Source organism: Monodelphis domestica, chromosome 3 (genome assembly GCF_027887165.1).
Source record: "Monodelphis domestica isolate mMonDom1 chromosome 3, mMonDom1.pri, whole genome shotgun sequence".
NCBI lineage: Eukaryota > Metazoa > Chordata > Mammalia > Didelphimorphia > Didelphidae > Monodelphis > Monodelphis domestica.
Genome location: NC_077229.1, coordinates 419,918,659 through 419,937,690, shown reverse-complemented (window position 1 = coordinate 419,937,690; position 19,032 = coordinate 419,918,659).

The window sequence follows — 19,032 nt, the reverse complement described above, 5'->3', positions numbered from 1 at the left end:
AGAGAAAGAAAGATGAAGGAGGTAGAGGGAGAAGGAAGAAAGGAAAGGAGGAGAGGAGGGAGGGAAGGAGTAAAGGAAAGAAAGAGGGAGGAGTAAAGAAAGGAAGGAGAGAGGGGAAAGGAGAAAAAGGAAAAAAGGAAAGAAGGAAGGAGGGAAGGAAAGAGGAAGATAGGGAAGAAAGAGTGTTTGAAAAGGAAGAATGAAAGGATAAAAGAGGGAGGGAAGAGAAGGGAAAGAAGGAAGGAAGGAAGGAAGGGGAATGAGGTAAAAAAAAGAAGTAAAGGGAAAAGGAAGGAAGGAAGTAGGAATGGAGGAAGAAAAGAGGGAGGGTTGGAAGAAAAAATAGAAGGAAGATAGGAAGTAGAGAAAAAAGGACTGAAAGGAGAAGGAGAGGAAGGGGACAAGGGAGGAGAGACCAAATTAATGTTAGAGTCAGACTCAGAACCCAGGTCTACCCACCTGTCACATAGTCTCATTCTTTCCTTTCCCATTATGCTAGTAACTGGCTTCCTAAAAATGAAGAAAGAACCAGGTAAGGAAGTTGAGTTATTGGTAAAAGAACTAAGGCTAGAAGAACTAGTAGAGGAAACTAAAGCTTCTGACCTGCCTAAGAATCTGTCCTCAGACTCTGAATCAAAGGATGTGGTTTGGCTTTGAATGCTAGCAAGGTAGACTAGAAGGCTAATTATCCCTGTGCTGTGCTATGAGGATCCTGAAAGGTCTTGTCCCAAACAAAAATCAAAATGATCTCCCCACCAGTCAGTCAGTGAGCCTATAATTCCCACCATTAGTCACTCCTCTGATTTAAGGAATTATCTCTAGAGGACCCTATTAAAATGTAAATATCTTACCTGGGAAGAATAATACATTAATCCACCAAAGGTCATTATTAGATTATCATGCCTTAGTCCATTAGACTAATTAAACATTCATATAGTATTTTAATGTCTGTTATCTCTTTACAGTAAGTTTTTCATGTGGGTAGGACAGGAATTACTATTCTTTTTAGGTCCAGCAAGTGCTGGGATCACTTGTCCTGCCAGCAATGCCATAATCCCATTATCCTCCAGATGGCTAGCATTCCCCCCCACCCCCAACCAAATAGCATTGCCTTTACCTCATAAATGTTTTATATATTCTCATCTGTAAAGGTTTCATTTCCCACTTTCCAAAATAAAATGTCATTCTCCATTCTAACTAGTAAAAGTATAAATTTCGCTTTTGTTATTGTCTTCCTGGTGCCTAGCACAGTACCTGGCACATAACGGGCACTTAATAAATTCCCATTATAATAAATGTTTAACAAATGTTGCTGTTAAGTGTCAAAGAGGATAAACTTCTTGAACTTGGAGTCAAGAAGGTCTCAGTTCAAATCCTACCTTAGCCACTTAGTAGCTATAAGATTCTGGCCCAAATCACCTAATATCTGCCTATCTCAGTTTTCCCATATGTAAAATGGGAATCAAAATAGCAACTATTTTTCATGGTTGTTGTGAAGACCAAATAAAATAATAAATGTAAAATGCTTGAAAATCTCAACATATGTTGTTGTCTGAGGAATTAAAGAATCCTCATATTAAAGATGGTTCAGATGAGAGAAGTGATTTGTCCATAGTAACATGAAGAATATGTAACAGAACTAGGATGAGATCCAGGTCTCTTGATTCCCCTAAGTGCTCTTCTCACTAGGTGACACCTCTTTTCCATTTAAATTAGTGAGATTAAATCTTGGCAAGCAGGGTTCTAAGGAGAAGGAATATGGGACAGGATTGGGAGTGGTGCCTGGAAAGGTTTAGAATACGAGAAGGGCATTGTAAGGAGCTCTGGGCTACCATGGTTCACCGGGAGTCTGGGTGTTGTCCAGCAAAGTGGAGAAAGAAGTAACTTAAGAAGGACCTATAGAGAAAGCTGCAGGTTGGCCCAGACTGGACCTCAGAGTTTTGTCCAACTTCTCTCCTCTGTGAAGATCTGCATGACTTACCTATAATTTATTCAAAGGGAACAGGAACACACAAAGGGAGAAACTTTGACTTGCCAAAGAGACTCCTCCCCCCCCCCCTTTGTTTTATGCTATTGAAGACCATCTTAGGCTCAGTGAATATAACTTATTGGACTTGGAGGTGGTTCAAAGAAGGGGAAAGGTCTAAGTTACTAATGTAGTATTAGGCATTGAGATAAGCACTTTATAAATATTATCTTATTTGATCTTCACAACAACCCTGAGAGATAGGTGCTGTGATTATCCCCTTTTTACAGTTAGAGAAATTGATGCAAATAAAATCAATGACTTGCCCAGGATCATACAGCTAGTGTTTCAAGCTGAATTTGAAATCAGATGTTCTTGACTCCAAGCCCAGTCATCTCCCTAGCTGGCTCTTGGGAAGTCATCTTGCCCAGACTCTTTACTTTATACCAAATGCATAGAAGAAGTGACTTCCCCAATTTTGAATCCCTGACAGACCATAAATGCAGCTTGTTTCCTTTCTTGGGCACACATTTCCAGAGGACACTCTCAGGGGCTTTATAAACAAGTATTTATTGGATGCCAATTATATACCCAGACAACTATAGATGCTACAGTTATATATGTGGGGTGTTATATGACAAAGGCCAGTGTTCAAGTTGCTTATCATCTACTTGGGAAAAATAAGGCACACAAAGAGAAAAGATAAAGGATTTTGAACTAGAAGAGACCTTAAGAACCATTGTCCTTGGGGCAGTTGGGTGGCTTAGTGGATTGAGAACCAGGCCTAGAGATGGGAGATCCTGGGTTCAAATTTGGCCTCAGACATTTTTTAGCCTTGTTACCCTGGACAAGTCACTTAGCCCCCTTTGCCTACCCCTTACCACTCTTCTGCCTTGGAGCCAATACACAGTATTGATTCTAAGACAGAAGGTAAGGGTTTTAAATAAAAAAAGAACCATTGTCCTAAATGGGATAGTGATCTTTTCCTAATCTTCCCCTTTCCCCAATGGAGAGGTGACCTTCAATAATGGGTTCTGGGCTTCTCTTTTTATGTTCACTCTCTAATGATCATGTTGGTTTCCATAGATTCAACTATTATTTTTTTTTAAACCCTTACCTTCTGTCCAAGGTAGAAGAGTGGCAAGGGCTAGGCAATGGGGGTTAAGTGACTTACCCAGGGTCACACAGCTGGGAAGTGTCTGAGGTCAGATTTGAACCCAAGACCTCCCATCTCTAGACCTGGCTCTCAATCTACTGAGCCACCCAGCTGCCCCTTCAACTATCATTTCTAAGGAAATGACTCCCAGATTTTGCATATCTGAGTTCCAGTCCTAAATAGCAAATAGCTTGCTGGACAGCTCCATCTGGATGTCCTAGTCATTTCAAACTGTTTAAAACTAGACTTCATTACCTTTGCCTCAAAATTGACTCTTGTTCCTAGCTTTCTTTTTGTTGTTGATGTTACCACCATTCTCCTAATTAGCTCAGTTCACAACCAACAATAAGTTCTGATTCTTCATTCCCTCTAATTGTCCTTCCCCCATCCAGTCAGTTGCCACATGGCTGCTATATTGCCATGTATTGTTGATCTTACAGCATCTCTTACCCCCATCTTCTTTTCCCTACTCATAAGGTAACCACTTCAGGCCCTCAGCATCACTTTTCAGGACCATTGCAATAGCCTCCTGAATCCAACTTCTCCTTCCTTCAATCTCTTTTCCACACAACTGTTATTACATTAGTATTCCTAGAGCACAGCTTTGGCCATGCCACTCTCTTGCTCAAGAAGCTTCAGTGGTTCCCTATTGCTTCTAGGATAAAACACAAATTCGTCAACTCAGTGATTAAAGTCCTTCACAGTTGGATTCTGGACTATCCTTCCAAAATGATTACACATTACTCCTTCTCACAATTTCTCCATTCTAGGAAACTGATGGAACTTGCTGTTCCTATACTCAGCATTGCATCTTCTGCCTTCAGGCCTCTGTACAAGCTTTCTTCATGCTAAGAATGTTTACCCTTCTCTTGCAACTGCTAGTTCCCTCCAAGGCTCAGCTTAAATGTCTGCTCCGAAAAGAGGCCTTTTCTGATACCACCTGCTATTAGTGCCCTCATTACTTTGTCTATATTTTGTATTTAATTGTCTAGGTACCTGTGGTTCCCATCTCCCCAGAATGTTACTACCCTGAGGGCGGGGACTGTTTATATTTTGTCTCTGTATCCCCAAAGCCTATCGCTGTGCCTGAAACTGGTAGATACTCATCAGATTCTTATTGAATTCAGGGTATGCCTACGGACACTTCAAGAGTCGATTTCCCATTGTTGGACCTTGCTCTCAGTTGGCAATCAGCTAATCACCATCAAAGAGCCAGTAGATAGACTTAAGATTCCTCCCCTTTCAGAGATATTTGCATGTTAATAAGAACACTTTGAAGACTGAAAAGCCCAAAGGAATGCATCAGGAATAGTGGAATGGAGATGCCATAACCAGAAGAATCAGAGGATTTAGGTGTCCCAGAGATGGAACTTCTCTATTTCTGCCCATCAAGTCACACCATCCAGGGACACTACAGACTTCATCAACACATAAGGTCAGAGCCATCTGAGCCAATGCCAGAAAGCACCTCCTTAGCCCTTTAAATAGAATAACCTCATCCCTTATTTTGCAAGGACTTAAGTCACTCCATTGCTTTCTCAGTCCATTTTCCTCTCCCTCCACAATCTCTCAGCCTGTCCCTGTAGGTGAAATAAGTGGCATCCTGTGCTGAGTTAGATTTAAGAGGCACTGAGCTGTCCTTGCTACCCAGGGAAAGTGGCTTTGCCCTTCTTGGTGGCAATGGGGTGAGCTCTTGTTCTATGTAACGATTGACGATAATAATAACAAATAATAATAGTAAAGGGGGTAACATATGCTTTCTTCAGTGCCCCCCATGCATCGTGGTGGTGGTGACTGGGTGGCAGCGGCGGGGAGGGGAGTGTGTATGTGTCTGCTCAGTTTCTGTACTTGTAGATCTGTGTTTTTGTCAGCAGTGAGCCAACTGATCTGGAATGTGTTTATTTTCTTTTTATTATCTTTTTTTTATCCCTCCTCCTCCTTCCGTAAAGCACAAGAATGGGGGCCTCGCATTCCAGGCAGCGCTTGCGAGTGGCCCTCCAAGCCTCCGAGCCGGCCTCGCGGTCCCCATGCGGTGCACATAATGGGTCCTCCCAGGGACAATTTGCATAAAGGATAAATAAGAGAAACACAATGTGAAGTTTATTCATTTTTAAATCCTGCAGCGTTTGTGATTGAAGGCCCAAGCTCAGATGTTTGCCGGATGCGTCCCATTAAGACTCGGGGCTTTGTCTAATGTCTCCTCTGTTTCTGCAGGGGGATGTAATGTGCGCTCCTTGCCCACACTGGAGTATCGTTTCCAGCGCCGCCCGCGCGACGAGGGAGCGAGCAGCGTCGGGCTGTGCGCGCCTTTCCCGGGCCCCCTCGCTTTAATTTGCTGTAACGGAGCCAGCACATTAAATACAAAACATATTGATGTTCTCCGAGAACCCTGGAGGGCTTTTACCCGTCCTTGTCGGAGGAATTCGGCAAGCCGGGAGGGAAGGGAGCAGGCATTTTGCCACCTCAGGTGGAGGGGCGTCCCGGGCAGGCCGAAGCTGGCGCCCTACCGGCCGTCCTGCTCCCCCTCCCCGCCCCCTCGCGGAGAACTAGAGGCTGGCCCGGGACTTGTCGCTCTCCTCCTGAAGAGTGGGAGCCAAAGGGCAGTAGGAGGAGTTGTTTGCGTAGGACTTCGGGGCACCTGTGAGCACTCCGGCACTGGGGAAGCAGCGGGGGCCGGCCAGTGGCCAGGAGGTCATTGAGATGCAGTGGCTGTTAAAGGATGAGGGCCATCTAACAGGGAGTGATGGATAGTTGACCATCGGCTGCTAGATTGGGGCCCTGACCAATACAAACTGGAATAGAGAGTACTTAGAGTAAATAAAGAAGAAATGGGAGGGATGGGGGCGGGGTGGGGGTGGGGGGGCCGAAAAGAGGCCGGGGGCAAAGTAGGTAGGGATAATAGCTTCAGACTCGTTCAATGGATCTCTGCGGCTGATCATTTTCCTTCCATTGCCCCAAGAGAACTCCTTCAGTGAAAACACAAATGCTGCAGGACTTAAGGCCCTACCACTTGGGCCCTAGGATCACAGATCTGCAGCTGAAAAGAACATCAGCTGTCATCTAATTCAGTTCCTTCATTTGATAGATGAAGAAACTAAGGCCCAGGCAAGCTAAGTGGCTTTCTCAAAGCCATAGGATTATACATTTACATCTCGAAGGGACCTCAAAGATCATGGACTCCAACTGTCATTTTACAGAGGAGGAAATTTTGGCATAGAGAAGTTAAGTAGTTTCTTGAGTGTCATACAGTTAGGAGTAAGCCTTGTGTGGCAGGCAGGATTTGAGCCCAGATCCGTTGACTACAGGAACAGAATTCTTTCCATTGCCCCCTTTCCACTACAAAGAGTATTCATTGCACAGTTAGATTTTGGACTAGAGGAAGGAGGAAAAAACAGTGACTGCTCATCTCTTGCAGGGTAGGACATGTTCCTCAAGGACATTCCCCTTTAGAACCCTTCTTTAAACTTCCAAGTATCATTAGGCCATTTCTCTGCATTCTTGACACTGAACTGGTCATTTTATAAACTTGTCTTTATAAGCAAGGTTATATAGCCTTTTCCAGTTTTCTTATCACTTTCCTCATTATCAGCCCTATAAAAAGTGTGTGTGTGTGTGTGTGTGTGTGTGTGTGTGTGTGATTTCTATTTTTACACACAGGGAAGGACACTACAGTTTATGGAGATTAAATGGCTTGCCCATAGTGTTACTGCCAGGACTCTAACTCAGATCTCTGACCTTAGTCTGATGCTCCCTTCACAGGGCCATTTTGGTTTTATGAATAAATGCATTTTCCTCTTGTTCTGGAATATGACTGGGTTATTCTTAAGATAACTATGGTCCTGCTAATCAGAGAAAATGCACAAAAAGATCTTTCCAGGAATGAGGACAGATTTGCACTGAGTCAGCCATACTCTCTCCTTTGATCCCCTTAGGTAGAATAGCTGGCCATCTGTTTGGAGTGATTTGAGGGACACTGGGCAAATATTGCTTACCTAGAGAGAACAGTTATTTTTGTTTGCCCTGGTGGCCATGCTGATACAGGTACCACCTACTCAGATGTTTATAATTTACAAAGGGTTACATTAGCTTAAGGTTGAATTTGGGGTGTTGTCTTTGACTGTAGACGCAGGTCTGGGTCAGCATATCCTGTCTTCTATGTGCTTGAATAATTTTCTTGTGGAGTTTTTCTGATTTGTATTTAGGAGACTGGAAGGTGTGTAAGTTTGGGACTAAGCTAACTAAGACATCAGTGGGTTGCTAGCCTGAAACAAAAGCTGTTTTCTATGACAGTCTGTATCCTAAAATTCTAAATTTTTGGGGAATCATCTTGGTGAGATAATCATCTAGTTGAATTGAATAAGAAGGAAGAGGAGGAGACAGGGAGACAGAGAAAGAGAGACACAGAGGCAGAAAAAAGGGAGGGGAGAGAAAGACCAAAAATAAAGGTATAAGAAATGAGGAGGAAACAGTGGAAGGTGTGGAAGAAGAGAAAGAGAGGGAAAGGGAAATGAGAAAAATGGGGAGAAAAAGGAGAGGAGAGAGAGAGAGAGAGAGAGAGAGAGAGAGAGAGAGAGAGAGAGAGAGTGCTCCCCCAGTAGAAATGAAACATCTTTCCACTCTAGCTTTCTCACTGAAAGCTTATTGGGTGCATTATTCTTAGACATTTTACACAGCTTTAGATCCTGTGCAATCAGTGGCTGTTTTCTCAGAATAAAGCCTTTTGTGGAGCTGGAATGTTAAATGAGACTTGGCTGCCAGGCAGTGCCCTCTGGGAAACTGGAACAAAGCTAACTGGTCCATTCTTATAAAAAGAACATCCCTTCATAGTGTAGTCAAAAGAAAACTAGAATTTGTAGTCAGAAGACTTGGGTTTGAGTGTGTGCTCAGCTAATTGCCACCTGCAAGAACTTGGGTAAGCCACCAGACTTCCTTGGACCTCAGTTTCTGGTGTGTAAAAAGAGGAAGATGGATAGGGTAATCCCCAAGTTGCCTTCACCTCTAACTTTTATGATTTTTCCCCAGTAGTTATGGAACGTTCCTTTAGTCAGATTGTGGGTCAGTAGAATTGTTCATATTAATTTGTTTGGGTTTTATTTATGTACTTTATAAAACCCTTACTTTCTGTCTTAGTAACAACTCTGAGACAGAAAGGCAAGGACAAGGGCTAGGCAAAAAGGGGTTAAATAACTTGTCCAGGGTCATACAGGTAGGCAGTGTCTGAGTGCAGATTTGAACCCAGGTCATCCTGATTCCAAACCTGGTGTTCTATCCATTGTGCTACCTAGTTACCTTATTTATGTACTTTAAAGAGTGCATGAGTTAGATTTCAGAAATCCTACCTGTGTCTTGATCTTACCTCAGAAACTTGGAACTGATGTGATAATGAATCTTAATTTCCTCATCTATAAAATGGAACAGTAGTAACTACCTCGCTAGATTGTTGTGAGGCTAAAATAATATAAATGTATAGAAAGTACATTGTTTGATACATGTTGGCTACATGGGGCAGGGGGAAGTGGGGAGGGAAAGAACATGAATCATGTAACCATGGAAAAAGATTCTAAATTAATTAAATAAATAAACTTAAAAAATAAAAGCAAAATAAGCTGGAAAAAAGAAAGTACATTATGAATGGCAACGATTATTAATTTGTAATAGTTCCTTATCAGCTGTTTGATGAAATCCAAATTAGCCTGAGGAGTCTTTTCACAACCTGGTACTGCCCTACCTCTCCAGTTTTCTCTCATACTTCTCTGAAGTGTTGAAAAAATGGCAGTTAAATAGTGTGTCTTGGTCCTGTCAAGTCAACAAAGCATTTGTCAAGCACCTACTATGTGCCAGGGGGCATATAAGATGTACAGGGAGGACCAGCACCTCTGGTTTGAAGGTTTGTCAAGTCTTTTTCAGGGCTATTCATCTATCTTTGGTGTCTATCTGTCACCCAGTTCTCACTTGTGGTTCCAAGAAGCTGTAGCATATTCAGCAACCATATACTGACAACTGTCTTTGTAGGTGGACAAATCCAGGTGAGGTAGGAAGAAGTCTACCCCAAGCATATATGAAGACTTGCCCTGGTGGAATGGGTGGATGGGAACCATTTGTTCTCAAGGCCATGAAGGCAGCTGAAGCAGGAATTATGGCCCCCTTAGAGCTTGGTCAGACACTGAGGAAGCCAATCCTGGGTCGCTGCCAGTCTTCCTGACTTTTTGTCTTGCCATTAGATTTCCATGACTTTGTTAACTCTGCCTCATTTTAATACAATTCGCAGACAAGTCAAAACACCACTACATGATGTCAGTGGTCTTCTAAGGGTAAACAACAACTGTATTCCAAGGCACTGTGCTGAGCACCGGAGATATAAAGAAATGGCAAAAACAATCTCTACTGTAAGGATAAGTGATAAGGGATAGAGAAAAATGCACGGATTGTCTTTAAGAGGTAAGGAGGAGAATTTAGACACAATCCTGGGAGAAGATTCTGGAAGGAGAGGAGTATCTTGGGAGTTTACTGGGTTTAAGGGTCTCTCCTGATTTGGCTTTCCTCTGAGCTGGTAAGGAGGATGCTCTGGCATCCCCTGGGAAAAGATTAATCTTGTGGAAAGATTAGGAAATTCTGGGTTGGAGACCTCCTTGGAAGCTATCTGCCTTTCCCTGAAGTACAGAGAGCAACCTATCAGAAACAACTTGGTTAAGGTAAACACAATGGTTTTTCACCTGGGACTTTGGGTTTACCTAGGAAGCCAGTTCCAGCCTTTGGGTAAGGACTCAGTACATCTGTGAGTCCTGCATCCCCAGCCTTTCAAAGACAATCTGTAGTATATAGGTAGTCAGATAGCTTTTGGGGTCTAGATAAGATCAGGGAGTGAATAGGAAGGGCTTGAGAAGACCAGAAGAGCAATACCCATGAGATTGGTGGGAAATGTTAGAGCTGTATAGATTTAGGACCTTATCTACCATTTCCTAACCTCAATAAGCTTGGTTGTTTTTTTTTGTTTTTTTTTTGTTTTTTTTTTTCTATAATTACAAGGGTTGTGCTTCACTGGCTCTGAGAATTTCCTAGTTGGGCTTTTAAAATTTCCCATCCATCTAGGTACTTCCCATTAAAACCATCTCCTTTTGGAGGTAGTTTTCTCTTTCACTACTCTCTAGGAGCTTGCAGTCTAATGAGATGCAAATGCAAACAACCATATAGGAACAAGATATACATGAGATAAATTGGAGTTAATTATAGAGGAAATACATTAGCATTAAGAGGAATTACAAAAGGCTTCTTACAGAAGCAAAGACTTGAAGATAACCAGAGAAACCAGGATAAGGGGAAAGCAAGGAGAGAAAAAATTCCAAGCTTGGGGACACTGAAAAAGTCCAGAGTTGGGAAATGTAATATCTCCTTCAAGAAACGACCAGGAATGGTAGCAGCGGGGTGGCTCAGTGGATTGAGAACCTGGCCTAAAGATGGGTGGTCCTAGATTAAAATCTGGCCTCAGACACTTCCCTGTTGCAGTGACCCTGGGCAAGTCACTTAACTCCCATTGCCTAGCCCTTACTGCTCTTTGGCCTTGGAACCAATACACAGTATTGATTCCAAGATGGCAGATAAGGGTTTTAAGAACAAATAAAATAAAGAAACAACCAGGAAACCAGAATTACTCGATTGTAGAATACCCAAAGAGGAGTATGGGGAAAAAGGTGATTGGAAAGACAGGAAAGCCCTGGTTGTAAAGGGTCTTAAAAAGCCAAAATAAGGTCTTTATATTGATCCTGGAGCTAATGGGGAGTCAATGGGATTTATTGAACAGGATGGTGAGTTGTAGTTCATATGGCCCTTTCTATTGTGCCACTTTTGGAGTGCTGGGTCCAAGTCAGGGTGGCACATTTTAGGACAGACATCGACAATCTGGAATTCATCAATGTTAGCCCAGGTGGTGAGGTTACATGATGTCATGTTGCACCACCTGGGATGCCAGTGTGGAGGAGCGAAGGATTAGGGGAGACGTTTTTTCCTTCAACTATCTAATAGTCAACATTTATATATGCTTACTATATGCCAGGCATGGTGCTAAGCACTTTGTGATTATCATCTCGTTTTATCCTGTGAGGTAGATGTTATGATTGTCTTCATTTTACAGATAGGAAAATAGAGGCAAATTGATTAAGAGACTTGCCCAGGGTCAACAAGTCAGTAAGTGCCTAAGCCTAAATTTGAACTCAGGCCTTCCTGCAGTACACCAGCTAGCTTATTAAAAGACTATCATGTAGAAGAAGGATTAAATACATTCTGCTTATACTTAGAGGAATATGACTAACCAATGTTATGTTATATATGAGTAGTATCCCAGAGGAAATAACTATGAATCCATTGGGATAAAAATTTTATCCCACCATAAGGAAAAATGTACTGATAGTATGTTCTCTGATGCTGAAGGTCTTCAACCAGAAACCCTATGACCTTTTGTTAAGGATAATAACAGCTAATAATAACTAGTACTTACATGGCACTTAGCACTTTACATATCCTAACTCACTTGATCCTCACAACAACTTTGGGAGGCAGGTGCTACTATTATCTCCATTTTACAAATGAGGAAAATAAAGCTATAATCAATTAAATGACTTGCCCAAGGTCACACAGACCTGAGGCTGCATTTGAACTCAGGTCTTCCCGAGACCAAGTATGTGTCATTTATAGATTAGACTACATGCTTTTGAAGTCTTTTTCAACTTCAAGATTCTATGATTCTATGGTCTAGTTATTCCCTGCTCCTGTCCCTCCTTTCTCTGACATTCATTCTAGATACCTAAAACACCCTTCCTTCATTTCTTCCTGCCCATGTCCTTCCAGTTACTGGTTCAATACCTTTCCTTTGATTTCCTTTGATGGTGGCAGAACCTGCCCCTGTTCTTTCAGGGTTGGATGACAGTCCTTTTCTTGGACCTCCCCTAGCACTTAATTGTATCTCTTGTCACATTCCCAATTTGTATTCTATTTATCAGTGCGCTATATCATGGGATGACTTCCAGACTTACTGTTGAGAAATAAGTCCAAATCCTGTCTCTAATTCTCATTATGGGCAAATTCCTTCACCTGTCTGATCTCAGTTTCTTCATCTGTAAAATGAGGGACCATGGCAATATGCGTGCTGTGTATCTCCTATGGTTATGATGTCGCAAGCATTTTGTAAGGCTTGACATACTAGCAAAATGTGGTTTTTTCATCTTTACAAAATAAGGCATGAAACTGGAAAACATCCATTAATAGTGCTCATTCATATCTCAAAGGATGTCTTTTGTAGAGTTGGTTGTTGTCCTTCAGCTTTGAAGAGGACCAAAATGGCATCACTCTGCTGGGGTCCAACTGTGGCTGGTCAGGTCAATGCAAGCTCAGAAGAGTCTATCATGGATCAGGCACAAATAATCCACATGGACATTTGGGAGGATGTCCTATACATATCCAAATAATAGGAGGAAGGGAAGGCAACCAGCATTTCTGTAGTGCCTACTATGTATAAGCATTGTGCTAAGTGCTTTATACAAATATTATTTCATTTGATCCTCATAGAAATCCAGGTAGGATCTATTGTTATCCCTATTTTATAGTTGGGGAAACTGAGGCAAAGAGCGATTTAATAATTTCCCCAGGGTCATATAGCTACTAGTGCTGGAGGCTAGATTTGAACTCAGGTCTTCCTGTCTCCAGGCCCAGTACTATATCCCCTTTGCCATCATGTGCTTTAAAAAAAATGAGGAGGTGGGATGGTGAATTAGCCCAAGGATGCTACACACATTAGTGTGTAAATGTTATTGAACTGATTGCCTGAATACCCAAACACTTCAGGGCTTTCTCTATGGGTTCCAGAAGAGATCTTTCTATCTAATAATTGTAATTATAATGGCTAGCATTTATAGAGTCCTTAAAAGTTTGCAAAATGCTTTATGAATTTTATCGCATTTTACCCTCAGAATTACTGTGGGAGGTAGGTGACTGATATAAGATCACGCAACTAGCAAGTAACTAAGACTATTTGAACTGAAGCTTTCCCAATTCCACCTAGTTGGAGCAGTGGATAGAGTTTTTGGCCTGGAGTCAGAAAAACTTAAATTCAATTCTAATCTCACACACTAGCTGTGTGACCCAGCAGGTCACTTAACCAACCCTGCCTCAGTTTCTTCATCTGTAAAATGAAAAAAATACTAGCACTCCCCCCCCCCCACCCAGGGTTGTTGTGAGGATCAAATGAGATACTATTTGTAAAGTATTTTGCAAACCTCAAAGCATTATATAAATTGTGGCTATTATTTTATTATCATCATCAAGAATGGTAAGAATAGTGTGGCTCTACAGTAAAATGCCACAATGTATGATATGAGTAGAAAGATGATTTGGAAGCAGCTGAGTGGCCCAGAGGATGGTCAGGCCTGGGGACAGGAGGTCCTGGGTTCATATCTGGCCTCAGACACTTCCTAGCTGTGTGACCCTGGGTAAGTCACTTGACCCCCATTGCCTAACCCTTACCATTCTCCTGCCTTAGACCCAATTCATAGTGTTAATTCTAAGGTAAGGATTAAAAAAAGAATTTGGAATGAGATTGTTAAGGGTACTAAATGGGAAACAGGAGTTGGTACTGATTTTAGAGTTAATAAGGGAGCAGGGGAGTCAGATCTGTGGTTTAGGAAAACCACTTTGGCCACTGTGTGGAGATTAGATAGGAGTGTGCAGAATTGAGGCCAGGAGAACTATCAGAAAGAAGGCTGTTACAATAGACAAGCAAGAAATAATGAGGGACGAGACTGGGGTCGGAGTTGGATGAGTACTGAGGAGGAGACAAATAAGAGTTAGTGCAGAAGCAGCAGCATGACCAGATAGGGCACATGATGGACTACCTGGGGCAGGGGGAGGAAGAATGAAGAGCTGAAGCTAACATCATGGCTGGGGGACTCTGGGGGACGAGAAGAATGTGGTCACTGCAACAGAAGAAAAGCAATTCAGAAGAAAAGTAGGTTTAGGGGGAAATTTGTACCTAGTTCTCTTTGGAACTTGTTGAGAGTTTGAGATGAGGGGCAGCTAAGTGAAGCAGTGGGCAAAGGGCTGGTCCTGGAGTCAGGAAGATGCATCTTACTGAGTTCAGCTCTGGCCTCAGACACTTTCCTAGCTGTGTGACCCTGGACAAGTCATAGTAACTTAGTTTGCCTCAGTTTCCTCACCTGTCAAATATGCTGGAGAAGAAGAGGGCTGGATATATATTAATCTAAACATCTAGGAGGATAATTGATGAGAGATGAATCCATGAGAGCTGATGGAGTCAGAGGAAGAGAGAAACACAGAAACAGAGAAAAAAGAGAGGACCTGCAGGCAGGGTAGAGATGTCAATCCAGCAAAAAAGACTGAAGAGCAAAGAAGAAGTGAGAGAGTGAGAGAGTGAAAACCCAGAGAGGAAAAGGCAGCTAGATGACTTAGTGGATAGAGAGTCAGACCCAAAGATGGGAGGTCCTAAATTCAAATCTGGCCTCAGACACTTCCTAACTGTGTGACCCTGGGCATGTCACTTAACCCCAATTGCCTAACCTTTACCTCTCTTCCAACTTGGAACCAATACTTAGTATCAATTCTAAGACAGAAAAGGGTTTAAAAAACAAAACCCCAAATCCAGAGAAGTAAGAATAGCTATGAAATGAACATTGTCAATGTTGTCCCAGGCTACCCCTTGATCAAAGTGGATTAAGTCTAAGAAATAATCATTGAGTTTGCAAAGTAAAGAAATCATAGGGAAGTTGGGACAGAGCAATTTCAGTTGAGTGATGGGTTCCCAAGGCAGGATGTAAAGAATTGAGAGATATAAGAAAAGAGAAAGTGAAGATAAGGGATATAGATAGCTTTTTCTTGGTGTTTGGCTGGGAAAGCTGAGATATATGATGGACTGAAAATGAGAGAGAGAGAGAGAGAGAGAGAGAGAGAGAGAGAGAGAGAGAGAGAGAGAGAGAGAGAGAGAGAGAGGATAATTGGGAGGCCAATCTGAAACAGAAATTAGGGGCAAGAGAATGGGATCAAGGATCAAGTAGAGGTGAGCCTCAGTCAAGAGAAGGGGTATCTCTTCCTCAGAGATAAGTGTAAATAAGAGAGAATGGGAACCTACATAGGCTTTGAGAGGTAGAGTAGGAGAGAAGGAGTACACAACAAATAGACTCTTTTTTTCCCTCAGTAAAGTATAAAGGCATACAAAGCATGTTGGTCAAATTTGTAGTTAAGGTCTTCAAGGGCTATAATGATAGGTCAAGTCTATCAAGTTAGAATGAAATAAAGATAAATGTAAAGTTCAACATCTAGACTCAAATAATTAACTTGGTGTTTACAGGATGGAAGAGGTGTGGTTAGAAAATTGCCAGTTGTTTTCCTCTTGTATCCAACTCTTTTTGACCCCATTTAGGGTTTTCTTGGCAGAGATACTGGACTGGTTTGCCATTCCTTCTCTAGCTCATTTTACAGAGGAGGTAATTGGGGCAAATGAAATTAAGTGACTTTCCTAGTGTCACACAGCTAGTAAGTGTCTGAGGCCAGATTTGAACTAAGAAAGATGAGTCTCCTTGATTCCAAGACCAGTACTCTATCCATTGTACTACCTAGTTGCCCCAGTTATTCAGTGAGCCTCAGACTCTTTATGCTCATATGAGGAGATGGGTTCAAAGAAGCCTCTTATCCAAGATCATATTGTTGACAAGTGACATGATTAAAGCAAACTTTGAAGATGGTGAATCTAATAGCAATGAACAGTCTTTGTGGACCAACCCCAAATGTTATGGTCTAGAGCAATGGTGGTGAACCTTTTAGAGACTGAGTGCCCAAACTGTAACCCTTATGCCATATGTGAGCCTCCAGCCTTACCCCAAACAGGGAAGGGAGAAGTGCTCCAATTGGGCTTCTGGGCAGAGGGGTGTGTCATGTGAGAAATGTCCTCAGGCATGGTAGAGAGGGAGAGGGGAGCAGCCCCTTCTGGCATGTGCCCCATAGGTTCACCAGCATGGATCTATAGGTTCTAGGCCTTTATGATGTCTAATTTATCTTTAGTTCCTGATATCACTTGGAACGAGTAAGTTAGCAAGCACTTATTAAGCACCTCATACATGTCAGACACCATGATAAATGTTAAGAATACAAAGAAAGACAAAAAACAGTCCCTGTTCTCAAGGAGCTTCCAGTCTAGAGACAGTATATGAACACTACCTACAAACTGGAGTAAGGGAAAGCACTAGCATTAAGGGGGATCTTGAAAGACTTCTCATGGAAGATAGGATGTTATCTGGAACTTGAAGGAAGCAAGGCGATCTAGGAGGTAGAAATGAGGAAGAAGGGAATTCTAGCTATAGGACACAGCTAGGTAAAAAATGTCCAGAGGTGGAGAAGTATCTCATGTGAGAAACAGCCATATGTCTAATGGGCCAAATTCCAAGTCAGAACAGGACAAACCAATGGTCTTTGGCCAGAACAAAGAGTTGCTTTGCCATTTGACAGTCTCAGAGATGGTTCCTGTCACATATGCCTTTGGATTTTTAAAGGGTTTGCTACCATGGGGTAGAAAGAAAGGCATATTAGGCAAATACATTTATTTGTTTTTGTTCTCTAGAGGCTATTTCAAATAATGAAGCAATCCTTCATTCAATCCATGGACCACTCACCCCGAGATGGTCCCATGCATTAGTGAACTAGGTGAATACCTACATAGCATTTGTGAGAAGTCCTGCAAACCTATTTCCAATGTCATCACAAACCACAAATATCATCTCTGTTGCTCTGCCGTGGTACCAGTTTTTCTTCTTGCTGAAGTTTTTATTATTCGACTAATTCTTTGAGTTAGGTAGTCAAAACAAGGACATTGTCTTTGATTTTTCTGCCCCTTTTTTGAGGCAAACAGGGTTAAATGATTTACTCAGGCTAGGCGATGGAGGCTAGATAAGGACATTGTCTTTAGAAGGCCCCATGTACCCTGGAAGTAGCCTCCTATGTTGATCCCATTCGTTTATTAACCCAAGTTGGTTTCTCAAATGATCAAACTGTCACTTTGGAAAGCATAGAGAACCTGGCCCAAGAGACGGGGCTATAAGATAGGAGAGTCTACTTGGTTGAGAGGTGAGGTGGTGGGGTGGTGTTGTGGTTTCTGATGTGGAAGAGAAACCTGTGGTACTTCTCAGATAAAAATCTTAGACCAAATAACCAGGAAGACATAAAGAGGCCAGACACAGGAAGGCAAACATCGACAATAATGCACATGGATGGAGGAACCACTGACCTGACAAATGGAGAGAGAGGAGAGGGAAGACATGAAAAAAAACCCTGCTTTCTTTCCAACTCTTTCTGGACTTCTCTACAGCATTTGATACTGCTATTTACCTATTGCTCCCCTAATAATCTCTCCTCTCTGGGTTTTCATGGCACTGCTTTCTCCGAGTCTCTCTTCCTACAAGTCTGACCTACTCCTTCTGGCTCTCCTTTGCCTGTGTTCTTCTCTCCCCACTGCACCCCCCAATACCCATTAACTGTGGGTGTTCCCTACAGCTCTGACCTGGACCCTCTTTTCTTTTTGTTCTGTACTATTTCACTTGATGGTCTCATCAGCCCCCGTGGAATCACAGATCATTTCTATGCAGGTGATTCTTACACACATGTGTATATAGACATAGATATGTGTGTGTACATATGCATAATATGGTGTATACATATGTATATTTATAGATGTAGATATTGCTCCAATGGTAGTGTCGCTCTTGAAACTTACATCATACTGTCTTTTGGATATTTTGAACTGGATAGCCTATCAGTATCTTGAATTCAACAAATCCCAAACCGAATGCTTTCTCTTTTCCCAGAACGATCTCCTTTTTCGACCTTCTCTTTAAGGTAACACTTTCAGCCGCCCAGATTCAAAGTCTTGGTGTCATCCTCAACTCCTCACTCTCAATTAATAGACGAGCAAATCTTGTCATGTCTGTCTTCACAAATGTCTCATACACTGCTTCCTCTGTAACACACAGCCACCACCCTAGTTCAAGCTCAGATCACCTCTTTTTTGACCCCCCCCCCTCCAATTCACCACATTCCTTCCTTCCTGTCTTCCCACCTCACCAGCCCCTTTCTTCAGATTCTCTGTCATTGGGAAAACCTAGCACTGCCTAATCCTGTCTCATGCTGGGTGAGCCCCACCATGGTCACTGAGCTGTAGCAAATGTGGAAGAGCAAGTAAAGAGAAAGACAGGAGCTGAGTGGTATGGTAAGAAAGTGAGATCATTTATCTTCACTCAAATGTAAAGGTATCTTTAACTCCCTATCAAGCGAACATCAATTCGAGAGTAGCCAGGGAACTCATTAATCCTGATGTGAGTACTGCTTTCTGTATTGGGAGCATTCAGATAATCTCAGCTGATTTATATGGGATGAGATCTGTGTTTTAAAAGAACAATTCCAATTAATTTTCTGCTTTTGTTTTGGAATTCCTTAAATATCCAAGGGCTTCTTTCTGGATGCTGTCTGTGGTGCTTAAAAAGAAAGGCATGGGGGGCAGCTGGGTAGCACAGTGGATTGAGAACCAGTCCTAGAGACGGGAGGTCCTAGGTTCAAATTTGGCTTCAGCCACTTCCCAGCTGTGTGACCCTGGGCAAGTCACTTGACCCCCATTGCCTAGCCCTTACCACTCTTCTGCCTTGGAGCCAATACATAGTATTGACTCCAAGATGGAAGGTAAGGGTTTAAAAAAAAAAAAGAAAGGCATGCTCTAGCCATGGCATGTGGGCCTTGTGCTATCTGCCATCACATGACTTTAGGACAGATTGCTGCCAATTGGCTTGCTCAGAAGAAGTCACCACTTAATTCAGATGAGAGACTCCATTACAGGTCTGGTAAAACTGTGGATTTTAATTACACGATT